Source organism: Panulirus ornatus, chromosome 29, assembly GCF_036320965.1.
Source record: "Panulirus ornatus isolate Po-2019 chromosome 29, ASM3632096v1, whole genome shotgun sequence".
NCBI classification, from domain to species: Eukaryota; Metazoa; Arthropoda; class Malacostraca; order Decapoda; family Palinuridae; genus Panulirus; species Panulirus ornatus.
Genome location: NC_092252.1, coordinates 20,376,154 through 20,392,111, shown reverse-complemented (window position 1 = coordinate 20,392,111; position 15,958 = coordinate 20,376,154). Strand labels below are relative to the sequence as shown.

At 45.7% G+C, this 15,958-nt stretch overlaps 1 protein-coding gene and 1 long non-coding RNA gene across 2 annotated transcripts in view; one reads left to right on the top strand and one right to left on the bottom strand.

Moving 5' to 3' along the window:
• Positions 1–15,958, bottom strand: part of Gdap2 (ganglioside induced differentiation associated protein 2) — a 695,029-nt gene that overhangs the window by 460,760 nt on the left and 218,311 nt on the right. The gene's annotated exons all lie outside the window — the stretch shown is intronic.
• Positions 1,136–4,579, top strand: LOC139758182 (uncharacterized). Its single transcript, XR_011714781.1, has 3 exons — positions 1,136–3,246; positions 3,328–3,625; positions 4,057–4,579. It is a non-coding gene; the product is annotated as an uncharacterized lncRNA (long non-coding RNA).

Below are 15,958 nucleotides of genomic sequence, written 5' to 3'. Positions count from 1 at the left end.
TGATGGTGCAGCTGAACACGTGAGAGAACTGATGGTGCAGCTGGACACGTCAGAGAACTGATGGTGCAGCTGGACACGTCAGAGAGAACTGGTGGTGCAGCTGGACACGTCAAAGAACTGATGGTGCAGCTGGACATGCCAGAGAGAACTGGTGGTGCAGCTGGACACGTCAGAGAACTGATGGTGCAGCTGAACACGTCAGAGAGTACTGATGGTGCAGCTTGACACGTCAGAAAGAACTGATGGTGCAGCTGGACACGTCAGAGAACTGATGGTGCAGCTAAACACGTCAGAGAGAACTGATGGTGCAGCTGGACACGTCAGAGAGAACTGATGGTGCAGCTACGCACGTCAGAGAGAACTGATGGTGCAGCTGGACACGCGAGAGAACTGGTGGTGCAGCTGTACACGTCAGAGAGAACTGGTGGTGCAGCGGGACACGTGAGAACGTGCAGCTGGACACGTCAGAAAGAACTGATGGTGCAGCTGGACGACAGAGAGAACTGGTGGTGCAGCTGGAACGTCAGAGCACTGATGGTGCAGCTGGACACGTCAGAGAGAACTGGTGGTGCAGCTGGACACGTCAGAGAACTGGTGGTGCAGCTGGACACGTCAGAGAGAACTGGTGGTGCAGCTGGACACGTCAGAGAGAACTGATGGTGCAGGTGAACACGTGAGAGAGAACTGATGGTGCAGCTGGACACGTCAGAAAACTGATGGTGCAGCTGGACACGCCAGAGAGAACTGGTGGTGCAGCTGGACACGTCAGAGAACTGGTGGTGCAGCTGGACACGTCAGAGAACTGATGGTGCAGCTGAACACGTGAGAGAGAACTGACGGTGCAGCTGGACACGTCAGAAAACTGATGGTGCAGCTGGACACGTCAGAGAACTGATGGTGCAGCTGGACACGTCAGAGAGAACTGATGGTGCAGCTGGACACGTCAGAGAACTGATGGTGCAGCTGAACACGTCAGAGAGAACTGATGGTGCAGCTGGACACGCCAGAGAACTGATGGTGCAGCTGGACACGTCAGAGAGAACTGATGGTGCAGCTGGAAACGTCAGAGAACTGGTGGTGCAGCTGGACACGTCAGAGAGAACTGATGGTGCAGCTGGACACGTCAGAGAGAACTGGTGGTGCAGCGGGACACGTGAGAGAACGTGCAGCTGGACACGTCAGAGAGGACTGATGGTGCAGCTGGACAAGTTAGAGAACTGATGGTGCAGCTGGACACGTCAGAGAGAACTGATGGTGCAGCTGGACAAGTCAGAGAGAACTGATGGTGCAGCTGGACAAGTCAGAGAGAACTGATGGTGCAGCTGGACACGTCAGAGAGAACTGGTGGTGCAGCTGGACACGTGAGAGAACGTGCAGCTGGACACGTCAGAGAGGACTGATGGTGCAACTGGACACGTCAGAGAGATCTGATGGTGCAGCTGGACACGTCAGAGAGAACTGATGGTGCAGCTGGACACGTCATATTGTACACCGAAATGAACCTCAGCCTTCCATATACGCTATACACGGTAACAAACACAATATGCCTAATTGTGTAAACAATATTGTAAACAAATTGGACAATATGCCTATAATTGTGTGAACAATATTGTAAACAAACTGGACACAATATGCCTATAATTGTGTAAACAATATTGTAAACAAACTGGACACAATATGCCTATAATTGTGTAAACAATATTGTAAACAAACTGGACACAATATGACCACAATTACGTAAGAGGACAGGGGTGAGACAGGCAACTGAGGGTTGGGTGCTTTACCAAGTATGTATAGAATAGTTGGCGAGGGTTTCTGGCAGGTGTACAACACCACTTCCCTTACCTGTATACCTTCATAACCCCTACACACACAATGAACACCTTTCCCTTTACTCCACTTGCTCAAACGGATATATATATATATATATATATATATATATATATATATATATATATATATATATATATATATATATATATATATTCCTATGAGTCCACGGGGAAAATGAAACACGAAAATTTCCCAAGTGCACTTTCGTGTAATAATCACATCATCAGGGGAGACACAAGAGAGAAATATAAGTCAGTTGATATACATCGAAGAGACGAAGCTAGGACGCCATTTGGTAAACATGTGATTGACAATCACATGTCTCCCCTGATGATGTGATTATTACACGAAAGTGCACCTGGGAACTTATCGTGTTTCATTTTCCCCGTGGACTCATAGGAATATATATATATATATATATATATATATATATATATATATATATATATATATATATATATATATATTATACTTTGTCGCTGTCTCTCGCGTTAGCGAGGTAGCGCAAGGAAACAGACGAAAGAATGGCTCAAACCACCCACATACACATGTATACACATACAAGTCCACACACGTACATATACATACCTATACATCTCAACGTATACATATATATATACACACACAGACATATACATACATAACCATGTACACACAACAAAAAAAACTATCGCGCAGAGTGGGTCTGAAGACGTGTGTAATGATCACTGACCAACCTGTTGTACCATGCCGGTAGGGTTGGTATACGTGCGTGAAGCCACAGGTTTCCAGAGTCTTATGCTAGACCCATGTAAGTTACGTGCCACAAGAGCGGCATTATATTATTAACAATAAAATTACATCATACAAGGCAGTACGAACCCCTACTTTTGAATTGGTGTGTGTAATATATCTGTGAGACACACACAGCTATATGTGGCAACTCCCGCATGTGGTAGTTGCAGCATACCTCAATGTGATGCCAGGTAAACACAATACCTTCATATTGTATTGGTGTAATTTGGGATGAATATGTTTTACTATTGATATTGTATTATTCTATAGCACATCTGGGTTCGTGGCAGTCCATAAAGGTTATCTTACACCGCCATTTCGTGTCCATGCAGGAAATGTAATGAGACATGCGATATATTATTGAAACAATGAAACAGCTCGGGTATAGTTCACTGCGAGCCAATGTCGAAAGGTTGTTTTTGTGGTATAACTAATTTTACCATGGTGACCTCACAAGCGACACGTGAAGCTATTCTACAGCTTCATAATGAGGGCTACAGCGACTCTGAAATTGGGAGACGTCTTGGTATTCACCTGTCAACCGTAGCACGATGGATTCACCGACAGGCAGAGTTGGGCAACACAGACAACAGGCATCGGCGTGGGCGCCCACGTTGCACAACCCCGGAAGATGATCAGGTAAATGATGTTGCATATATACTGGACCACTTGATGTTATGTAAACAATGTTATATTTGCAATATGTCATCCTTTCCCTAGGCCATAGCAGCTGTCATTGCTGCCCGACCGCTAGCAACATTCGGGATACTCTTGGTCTGCAGTGCACGCCTCAAACTGTCCGAGACAGACATCACTGTGAGGGGCTACGTGGTCGCATACCAGCAACAAAACCTGTGTTAAGTGAGGCCAACATGGAGAGCAGGGTGGAGTATGCGTTCCTGGAGTATGCGGACAAGCCACATCAGTTTTGGGAGAACGTCATCTTTTGTGATGAAAAAACCTTGTGCAGCGATGGTCCCCCTGCAAACAAACATGTTTGGCGGCATCCTAACACCAGGTTAGCTCTTTCTGTCTCACACACACACACACACAGGTTATGCTATATAACATATTTTCCATTTCATAATGACAATTTATGGTGAGGCCAACATGAACAACCATTCCGGAAGTGCTTTGAAACCAGGGTGCCACGGCCACCACAGTGGTTTGCTGCTTGACACGTCCTGTTGTGCTGCAGTATTACATTGGAGTTATGCACACTCATTATTTTTGAAGTGACTAACAGTGATCATGATCACTTTATACGGCATATGTAAATACTGTAGCAATAATCTCCATGTACGATGTGATATAATAAATAATTATTACATATTTAGTTAATATCTTTTAATTTACTTAGTTATCATCTTTATATAGCAGCAACAGTTGCACTAATATGATTAAGACACACGTGTGTCTTATGTAATTTGATACATTTTATATAACCAGATACGAGACACAACATGAGGTGGGTAGCAGGAGGAGTGGGCGCGCGCGTCAGTGCTGGACCATCATGGTGCTGGCTGGTGTCGGGCCTGGCCACTTGACCGGACCTAGATACGTTGAGATACTGGAGGAGGTCCTGCTACCTTCAGTGGGGGCTATGCTGTTTCCAGAGCCGGAGCCATTTGACCTCGTCCAAGATAACAGCCCAGTTCACACATCCAGGGTTGTAAATGCGTGGTATGCTCGCCATCCACGGATAACAGTGTTGCCACATCCTGTAAATCGCCTGATCTCAACCCGATAGAGCACGTATGGGCGGCCATGCAGCAAGGCATGCCTGACCGACAACATCGATGTCGTGCTACAGTCGTAAATGATGTTTTACAAGCATGGCAACATCTACGAAGCCCCTCTGGTAGGAACTTAACGCAGACGTTAGTGGCATCCATGCCTCGAAGGCTCAATGAAGTGTTGGCAACGGAAGGAGGTTATACCAAGTATTGAAATAATAAAATTTACAGTCAAAGATGACTTTCTTAACCTCCAACAACATGTGTATGGTCATGTTATATAGAAATCTGATTTTCACTGTTAAAGGAAAGTTAACTAATGCAGATCCATGAAAAGAGTCATTACTTTTCATGTTGGTTTACTAAATACTATGATGTGGTGCCAGGTTTGTGACATACTGTTATCAGTCACACAGGTGATACTACATATTACGTGAGGTTGCTGATTAATCTAAACCAGCAGACAGGTAAATCACCTCCGGTATGAAGCAGGGTCTCGTATTACCATGTAGTATATTATTTTACACCACGAATTTGTCACTTTGCAAGAGACAATGATCACTGCAATATGCCTTACTGTGCAGAATATTACATTGACATGCTCAATTTACGTATGCCATCTACTGTACTACATACGCAAGGATATATCGTTGCCATTAGATAGGTGAGGACACCCACAGGCAGGGACATCAGGGCTACCACCATCTCACAGGAAAATGTTCACTGTTCCATTATTCCACGTCTGGTGCGTCATTTTGTTTCGTACAAAAAACGCGCGATAGTTTTTTTTTGCTATGTGTACTTATAACCAAGAACCACTGTATCCTACTGTGGTGGATACAAGTGATGTAACCAACCTGTGATGTACATATAACCAAGAACCACTGTATCCTACTGTGGTGGATACAAGTGATGTAACCAACCTGTGATGTACATATAACCAAGAACCATTGTATCCTACTGTGGTGGATACAAGTGATGTAACCAACCTGTGATGTACATATAACCAAGAACCACTGTATCCTACTGTGGTGGATACAAGTGATGTAACCAACCTGTGATGTACATATAACCAAGAACCATTGTATCCTACTGTGGTGGATACAAGTGATGTAACCAACCTGTGATGTACATATAACCAAGAACCACTGTATCCTACTGTGGTGGATACAAGTGATGTAACCAACCTGTGATGTATATATAACCAAGAACCACTGTATCCTGCTGTGGTGGATACAAGTGATGTAACCAACTTGTGATGTATATATAACCAAGAACCACTGTATCCTACTGTGGTGGATACAAGTGATGTAACCAACCTGTGATGTATATATAACCAAGAACCATTGTATCCTGCTGTGGTGGATACAAGTGATGTAACCAACCTGTGATGTATATATAACCAAGAACCACTGTATCCTACTGTGGTGGATACAAGTGATGTAACCAACCTGTGATGTATATATAACCAAGAACCATTGTATCCTGCTGTGGTGGATACAATTGATGTAACCAACCTGTGATGTATATATAACCAAGAACCACTGTATCCTGCTATGGTGGATACAAGTGATGTAACCAACTTGTGATGTATATATAACCAAGAACCACTGTATCCTGCTGTGGTGGATACAAGTGATGTAACCAACCTGTGATGTATATATAACCAAGAACCACTGTATCCTGCTGTGGTGGATACAAGTGATGTAACCAACCATCCTGGTCAACCACGGATAATGTTACTCACACTCGGTTGTTCACGTGATACAACCGTTACAATCACGAGCAACATCGTAACGGTAGTTCCCAGTATGATAATAGTAACTACAGACACGGTAACTCACCCGTGTACCTCAGGAATGCCCGGCAACCCTAGAGACACAGTAACTTACGTGTACCCGAGGAGTGTCCGGCAATCTTAGGGACACAGTAACTCATCCGTGTACCTCAGGAGTGTCTGGCAAACCTAAAGACACGGTAACTCACCCGTATACCTCGAGCGTGCGCGGCAACCCTACAGTAATGATAACTTATCCTTGTACCTCAGGAGTGCCCGGCAACCCTTCAGACACGGTAACTCACCCGTGTACCTCAAGAGTGCCCGGCAACCGCACAGCTACTATAACTCACACGTGTACATCGGGAATGCTCGGCAACCCTGCAGACACGGTAACTCACTCGTGTACCCCAGGAGTGCCCAACAACCCTACAGTCACGGTAACTCACCCGTGTATCCTAGGAATGCCAAGCAACCCTACAACCAAACTAACTCTCACATGTACCTCAGAAATGTCTTGCTACCGTAGAGCTACGGTAACTCACCAGTGTACCTCAGGAGTTCCTAGCAACCCTGCAGCAACGGTAACTCACCCGTTTACTTCAAGGGTACCAGACAACCCTACAACCACGGTAACTCCCCCGTGTACTTCAGTAGTTATCGGCAACCCTAGATCTACGGTAACTCACCCGTGTACCTCAGGAGTTCCTAGCAACCCTACAGCCACGGTAACTCACCCGTGTACCTAGGCCCCGGCAACCCTAGACACGGTAACACGTGCAGCTCAGGAGTGCTCGGCAACCATTACAGCTAAGGTAACTCAACCTTGTACCCGAGGAATGCCCGGCAACCCTACAGTACGGTAACTCAACCGTGTACCTCAGGAGTGCTTGGCAACCCTATAATCACGGTAACTCACGAGCCCATGGTAGCCCTACAGACATGGTAACTCGCCTGTGTACTTCAAGAGTGCCTGTCAATCCTAGAACAACGGTAACTCACCCGTGTACCTCAAAGGTGCCTATCAAACCTCCAACCACGGTAACTCCCACATGAACCTCAGGAGTTCCCGAAACACCTACAGCAACGGTAACTCACCCGTGTACCTCAAAGGTGCCTGGCACGCCCCCCCCCCCCACCACGGTAAATCACCATGTATCTCAGGAGTTCCCGGCAACCCTACAGACACGGTAACTCATCCATGTACCTCAAGAGTGCCTGGCAACCATAGAGGCACAGTAACTCGCCCATGTATTTCAGGACTGCCCAGCAACCCGACAGGTACGGTAACTCACTCGTGTACCTTCGAAGTGCCCGGCAACCCTACAGCTACAGAACGGTAACTCACCCGTGTACCTCAAAGGTGCCTGGCAACCCTTCAACCAGGGTAACTCATGTATCTCAGGAGTTACCGGAAACCCTACAGCCAGGGTAACTCGTCCGTGTAACTCAGGAGTTACCGGCAACCCTACAGCCAGGGTAACTCGTCCGTGTAACTCAGGAGTGCCTGGCAACCCTACAGCCAAGGTAACTCACTCGTGTAACACAGGAGTGCCCGGAAACCCTACAGGTACGGTAACTCACCTGTGTACCTTAGGAGTCACCGGCAACCCTACAGCTACAGTAACTCACCCGTGTACCTGATAGGTGCCTGGCAACCCTCCAACCAAGGTAACTCCCCCATGAACCTCAGGAGTTCCGGCAACCCTACAGCCATGAACCTCAGGAGTTCCGGCAACCCTAAAGCCAAGATAACTCGCCCGTGTACCTCAGGAGTGCCTGGCAACACTGCAGGTACGGTAACTCAACCGTGTACCTCAGGAATGCCTGGCAACCCTACAACCACGGTAGCTCACCCGTGCACCTCAAAAGTGCCCGGCAACCTTAGAGCTACGGTAACTCACCCATATACCTCAGGAGTACCAGGCAACCCTACAGATATTGTAACTCGCCCGTGTATTTCAGGAGTGCCCGGCAACCTTACAGCTAAGGTAACTCAAACGTGTAACTCTCGAGTGCCTAGCAACCCTACAGCCACGGTAACTCACCCGTGTACGACAGCAGTGCCTAGGAATCCTACAGATACTGTAACTCGCCCGTGTATTTCAGGAGTGCCTGGCAGTCCTACAGCTACGGTAACTCAATCCGTGTACCTCAGAAGTGCCTAGCAACCCTACAGACACGGTAACTCACCGGTGTAGGTCAGGAGTGGCGGGCGGGCAACTTTAAACTACGGTAACTCACCCGTGTGGACGCGGTAGTTTCTCAGGAGGCCGTAGGATCTGAGGAGTGGCGTCTTGATGTCCGGGGGCGTGGGCATGGTGGTGGTGGGGAGGAGGAGGGAGGAGATGCCGCGCCTGCGGGAGGAGGAGGAGGAGGAGCCGCCGCAAGTGGTCATGGAGGAGGTGGTCAGAGGTGGAGGGCGATGGTGCTCCTCCGAACTCAGACACAGTCTTAACACATCCATCCAGCGACCGATCCTGCTGATCACACCACCTCATACATGGTGATCATCAACTCAACAGCTGCTGCTGCTAGTGGCCGGGCACGACCACTGCTAGTGGCCGGGGACGACCACTGCTAGTGGCCAGGTACGACCACAGGTGGTGCTAGTGGCCAGGTACGACCACAGGTGCTGCTAGTGACCGGGCACGACCACTGCTAGTGGCCAGGTACGACCACAGGTGGTGCTAGTAGCCAGGTAGGACCACCAGTGCACCAGAAGAACACATGTGCAACACCAAGATGGAGGAGAAGTGTGTGATGCGGACCAGAGGTCAACACAAGCGTCTTGACCAGAGGGTTCAGAGGCACTGAGATGGTGTAGGATACACAAAGGTCATCAATGGAAGGAGGATGTCCACCCACACTGCTGGGTGTGCCACTATCTTGACCCAGTTTTCCCGTGCAACAACAAAACTTCTTCAGTTATACAGCGAGCGCCTCAGTCTCCTCTCATGCACCTGCCATTATCTCTTCCTCAAGTTCCCGTCTTAATAACTCACTTACTGTGTTACACTGGTGTTATCATCGTTATCAAATTCCTCTCAATATTTCCTGATATTCACAATAGGTTATACATGAGAGACGTTCCTCCGTCATCCCAGCCAACAGTCCTCTGTCAACGGCTGGTATGACAGTGACTGTCATATTTGATCATGTACGTCATCTCTCGCGTCAACATGTTTGTTGTTATAACTGTATGTATATAACAATGTCATACACTCGAAATGATAAAACTAATAACTCATTACTGTACTAGAGCTGTGTCACACTGATAAAACAATGTAACGGAGCTGTGTCACTCTGATAAAACAATGTAACGGAGCTGTGTCACTCTGATACCACAATGTACTGAAGCTGTGTCACAAGAATGTACTGGAGCTGTGTCACACTCATAAAACAATGTAACGGAGCTGTGTCACACTGATACCACAATGTACTGGAGCTGTGTCACTCTGATACCACAATGTACTGGAGCTGTGTCACACTGATACAACAATGTACTGGAGCTGTGTCACACTCATACAAGAATGTACTAGAGCTGTGTCACTCTGATACCACAATGTGCTGGAGCTGTGTCACACTGATAAAACAATGTAACGGAGCTGTGTCACTCTGATACAATAATGTACTGGAGCTGTCACACTGATACCACAATGTACTAGAGCTGAGTCACACTGATACCACAATGTACTGGAGCTGTGTCACACTGATACCACAATGTACTAGAGCTGAGTCACACTGATACCACAATTTACTGGAACTGTGTCACACTGATACCACAATGTACTGGAGCTGTGTCACACTGATACAAGAATGTACAGGAGCTGTGTCACACTGATACAAGAATGTACAGGAGCTGTGTCACACTGATACCACAATGTACTGGAGCTGTGTCACACTGATACAAGAATGTACTAGAGCTGTGTCACTCTGATACAACAATGTACTGGAGCTGTGCCACTGATACAACAATATACTGGAGCTGTGTCACACTGATACAACAATGTACTGGAGCTGTTTCACACTGATACGACAATATACTGGAGCTATGTCACACTGAACCCAAAATGTACTGGAGCTGTGTTACTGATACAACAATGTACTGGAGTTGTGTCACTGATACAACAATGTACTGGAGCTGTGTCACACTGATACAACAATGTACTGGAGCTGTGTCACTGATACAACAATATACTGAATCTGTGTCACAGTGACACAACAATGCACTGGACCTGTGTCACTCTGATACAACAATGTACTGGAGATGTGTCACACTGATACAACAATGTACTGGAGCTGTGTCACACTGATACAACAATGTACTGGAGCTGTGTCCCACTGATACAACAATGTACTGGAGATGTGTCACACTGATACAACAATGTACTGGAACCGTGTCCCTGATACAATACACTGAACCTGTGTCCCACTGATACAACAATGTACTGGAGCCGTGTCACTGATACAACAATGTACTGGACCTGTGTCACACTGATACAACAATGTACTAGAGCTGTGTCACACTGATACAACAATGTACTGGATATGTGTCACACTGATACAAAAATGTACCGGAGCTGTGTCACACTGATACAACAATGTACTGGAGCTGTGTCCCACTGATACAACAATGTACTGGAGCCGTGTCACTGATACAACAATGTACTGGAGTTGTGTCACTGATACAACAATGTACTAGAGCTGTGTCACACTGATACAACAATGTACTGGACATGTGTCACACTGATACAACAATGTACTGGAGCTGTGTCACACTGACACAACAATGTTCTAGAGTTGTGCCACAATAATACAACAATGTATGGTAGCTGTGTCACACTGATACAATAATGCACTAAAGCTGTGTCTGATAAAACAATGTACTGGAGCTGTGTCACAATAATATAATGTACTGGAGCTGTGTCGCAGTGATACAAAAATGTACCGGAGCTGCGTCACACTGATATAACAATGTACTGGAGCTGTCACACTGATACGACTATGTACTGGAGCTGTGTCACACTGATACCACAATGTACTGGAGCTGCATCACACATACAAAAATGTAGTGGAGCTGTGACTCACTGACACAACAATGTACTGGAGCTGTGTCACAATGATACCACAATGTCCTGGAGCTGTGTCACAATGATATAATAATGTACTGGAACTGTGCCATCCTTATATACAATGTACTGGAGCTGTGTCACACTGATAAAATACTGTACTGGAGCTGTGTCACACTGATACGACAATGTACTGGAGCTGTGTCACACTACAACACTACAACAATGTACTGGAGGTGTCACAGATACAACAATGTACTGGAGGTGTCACACTGATACAACAATGTACTGGACCTGTGTCACACTGATACAACAATGTACTGGAGCTGTGTCACAAGGATACAACAATGTACTGGAGCTGTGACACAATGATACAACAATGTACTGGACCTGTGTCACAAGGATACAACAATGTACTGGAGCTGTGACACAATGATACAACAATGTACTGGACCTGTGTCACAAGGATACAACAATGTACTGGAGCTGTGACACAATGATACAACAATGTACTGGAGCTGTGCCAAACTGGCACAACAATGTACTGGACCTGTGTCACACTTATACAGCAACGTACTGGAGCTATGTCACACTTGCAAGTATGTACTGTAGTTGTGTCACACTTGCAACAATGCATTGGAGCTGTGTCACACTGATAAAACAATCTACTGGAGGTGTCACAATATGACAACAATGTACTGGAGCTGTGCCACATTGATACAACAATGTACTGGAGCTGTGTCACACTGATATAACAATGTACTGGAGCTCTGTCACAAGGATACAACTATGTACTGCAGCTGTGTCACTAATATAACAAAGTACTGGAGCTGTGTCACACTGTTATAACAATGTACTGGAGCTGTGTCACTGATATAACAAAGTACTGGAGCTGTGTCACACTGTTATAACAATGTACTGGAGCTATGTTACACTGATACAACAATGTATTGGAGCTGTCACACTGATATAACAATGTACTGGAGCTGTGTCACAAGGATACAACTATGTACCAGAGCTGTGTCACAATGATATAACAATGTACTGGAGCTGTGTCACACTCATACATCAATGTACTGGAGCTGTGCTATAAGGATACAACCGTGTACTGGAGCTGTGTCACTGATACAACAGTGTACTGGAGCTGTGTCACTGATACAACAGTGTACTGGAGCTGTGTCACACTGATACGACGATGTACTGGAGCTGTGTCACTGATACAACAGTGTACCTGAGCTGTGTCACTGATACAACAATGTACCTGAGCTGTGTCACACTGATACCACAATGTTCTAGAGTTGTGTCACAATAATACAACAATGTATTGTTTCTGTGTCACATTGATATAATAATGAACTAAAGCTGTGTCACTGATACAACAATGTACTGGAGCTGTGTCACTGATACAACAATGTACTGGAGCTGTGTCACAATAATATAACAATGTACTGGAGCTGTGTCACACTGATACCACAAGTTCTAGAGTTGTGTCACAATAATACAATGTATTGCTGCTATGTCACATTGATATAATAATGCACTAAAGCTGTGTCACTGATACAACAATGTACTAGAGCTGTCACAATAATGTAACAATGTACTGGAGCTGTGTCAAACAGGTACAACAATGTACTGGAGCTGTGTCACAGATACAACAATGCACTGGAGCTGTGTCTCACTCATGCAACAATGTACTGGAGCTGTGTCACACTGATACCGCAATGTACTGGAGCTGTCACACTGACACAACAATGTACTAGAGCAGTGTTACACTGATACCACATGTACTGGAGCTGTGTCACAATTATACAAAAATGTAGTGGAGCTGTGTCACACTGATACGACAATGTACTGGAGCTGTCACACTGATATAACAATGTACTGGAGCTGTGTCACACTAACACAACAATGTACTGGAGCTGTGTCACTCATACGAAAATGTACTGGAGCTGTGTCACACTGATACAACAATGTAAAGGAGCTGTGTCACACTTATACAACAATGTACTGGATCTGTGTCACACTGATACGAAAATGTACTGGACATGTTTCACATTATTACGACAACGTATTGGAGCTGTACCACACTGATACAACAATATACTGGAGCTGTGTCACAATGATGCCACAATGCCCTGGAGCTGTGTCACAATATAATAACGTACTGGAACTGTGCCATCCTTATATACAATGTACTGGAGCTGTGTCACACTGATAAAATACTGTACTGGAGCTGTGTCACACTGATACGACAATGTACTGGAGCTGTGTCGCACTACAACAATGTACTGGAGCTGTCACACTAATACGATAATGCACAAAAGCTGTGTCACAGATACAACAATGTACTGGAGGTGTCACACTGATATCACAATGTACTGTAGCTGTGGCACACAAAGTACTGTATTGGAGCTTTGTCCCACTGATACAACAATGTACTGGACCTGTGTAACAAGGATACAACAATGTACTGGAGCTGTGACACAATGATACAACAATGTACTGGACCTGCGTCACAAGGATACAACAATGTACTGGAGCTGTGACACAATGATACAACAATGTACTGGACCTGTGTCACAAGGATACAACAATGTACCGGAGCTGTGACACACTGATACAACAATGTACTGGAGCTGTGCCAAAATGATACAACAATGTACTGGACTTGTGTCACAAGGATACAACAATGTACTGGAACTGTGACACAATGATACAACAATGTACTGGACCTGTGTCACAAGGATACAACAATGTACTGGAGCTGTGACACAATGATACAACAATGTACTGGACCTGTGTCACAAGGATACAACAATGTACTGGAGCTGTGACACACTGATACAACAATGTACTGGAGCTGTGCCAAACTGGCACAACAATGTACTGGACCTGTGTCACACTTATACAGCAACGTACTGGAGCTGTGTCACACTTGCAAGTATGTACTGGAGTTGTGTCACACTTGCAACAATGTATTGGAGCTGTGTCACACTGATAAAACAATCTACTGGAGCCGTCAAAATATTACAACAATGTACTGGAGCTGTGCCACATTGATACAACAATGTACTGGAGCTGTGTCACACTGATATAACAATGTACTGGAGCTCTGTCACAAGGATACAACTATGTACTGCAGCTGTGTCACTAATATAACAAAGTACTGGAGCTGTGTCACACTGTTATAACAATGTACTGGAGCTGTGCTACACTGTGCTACATTGATACAACAATGTACTGGAGCTGTGTCACACTGATATAACAATGTACTGGAGCTCTGTCACAAGGATACAACTATGTACTGCAGCTGTGTCACTAATATAACAAAGTACTGGAGCTGTGTCACACTGTTATAACAATGTATACTGGAGCTGTGCTACACTGATACAACAATGTATTGGAGCTGTGCCACATTGATACAACAATGTACTGGAGCTGTGTCACACTGATATAACAATGTACTGGAGCTGTGCTACACTGTGCTACATTGATACAACAATGTACTGGAGCTGTGTCACACTGATATAACAATGTACTGGAGCTGTGTCACTGATATAACAAAGTACTGGAGCTGTGTCACACTGTTATAACAATGTACTGGAGCTGTGTTACACTGATACAACAATGTATTGGAGCTGTCACACTGATATAACAATGTACTGGAGCTGTGTCACAAGGATACAACTATGTACTAGAGCTGTGTCACACTGATATAACAATGTACTGGAGCTGTGTCACACTGATACAACAATGTACTGGAGCTGTGTACACTGATACAACATGTACTGGAGCTGTGTCACACTGATAAACAATGTACTGGAGCTGTGTCACAGATACAACATGTACTGGAGCTGTGTCACACTGATACAACAAGTACTGGAGCAGTGTCACATCTGATACATACAATGTAGTGGAGCTGTGTCAAAGGATACAACATGTACTGGAGCTGTGTCACTGATAAACAATGTACTGGAGCTGGTCACACTGATACAATGTACTGGAGCTGTGTCACTGATACAAAATGTACTGGAGCTGTGTCACACTGATACACAATGTATGGAGCTGTGTCACACTTATACAACAATGTACTGGATCTGTGTCACACTGATACAAAATGTACTGGACATGTTCACATATTACGACATTATTGGAGCTGTACCACATGATACAACAATAACTGGAGCTGTGTCACAATGATACCCCGTGTTACTGTGATGACTCGTTCCCGTACCCCGTGTACTGTGATGACTCGTTCCTCGTACCCCGTGTACTGTGATGACTCGTTCCCGTACCCCCGTGTACTGTGATGACTCGTTTCCGTACCCGTGTACTGTGATGACTCGTTCCCGTACCCCGTGTACTGTGATGACTCGTTCCGTACCCCGTGTACTGTGATGACTCGTTCCGTACCCGTGTACTGTGATGACTCGTTCTCGTACCCCGTGTACTGTGAGTGATCTCGTTCCCGTACCCCGTGTACTGTGATGACTCGTTCCCGTACCCCGTGTACTGTGATGACTCGTTCTGTAGTCCCGTGTACTGTGATGACTCGTTCCCGTACCGATCCCGCCGTACCCCGTGTACTGTGATGACTCGTTCCCGTACCCCGTGTACTGTGATGACTCGTTCCTGTAGTCCCGTGTACTGTGATGACTCGTTCCCGTACTCCCGCACCCCGTGTACTGTGATGACTCGTTCCCGTACCCCGTGTACTGTGATGACTCGTTCCCGTACCCCGTGTACTGTGATGACTCGTTCCCGTA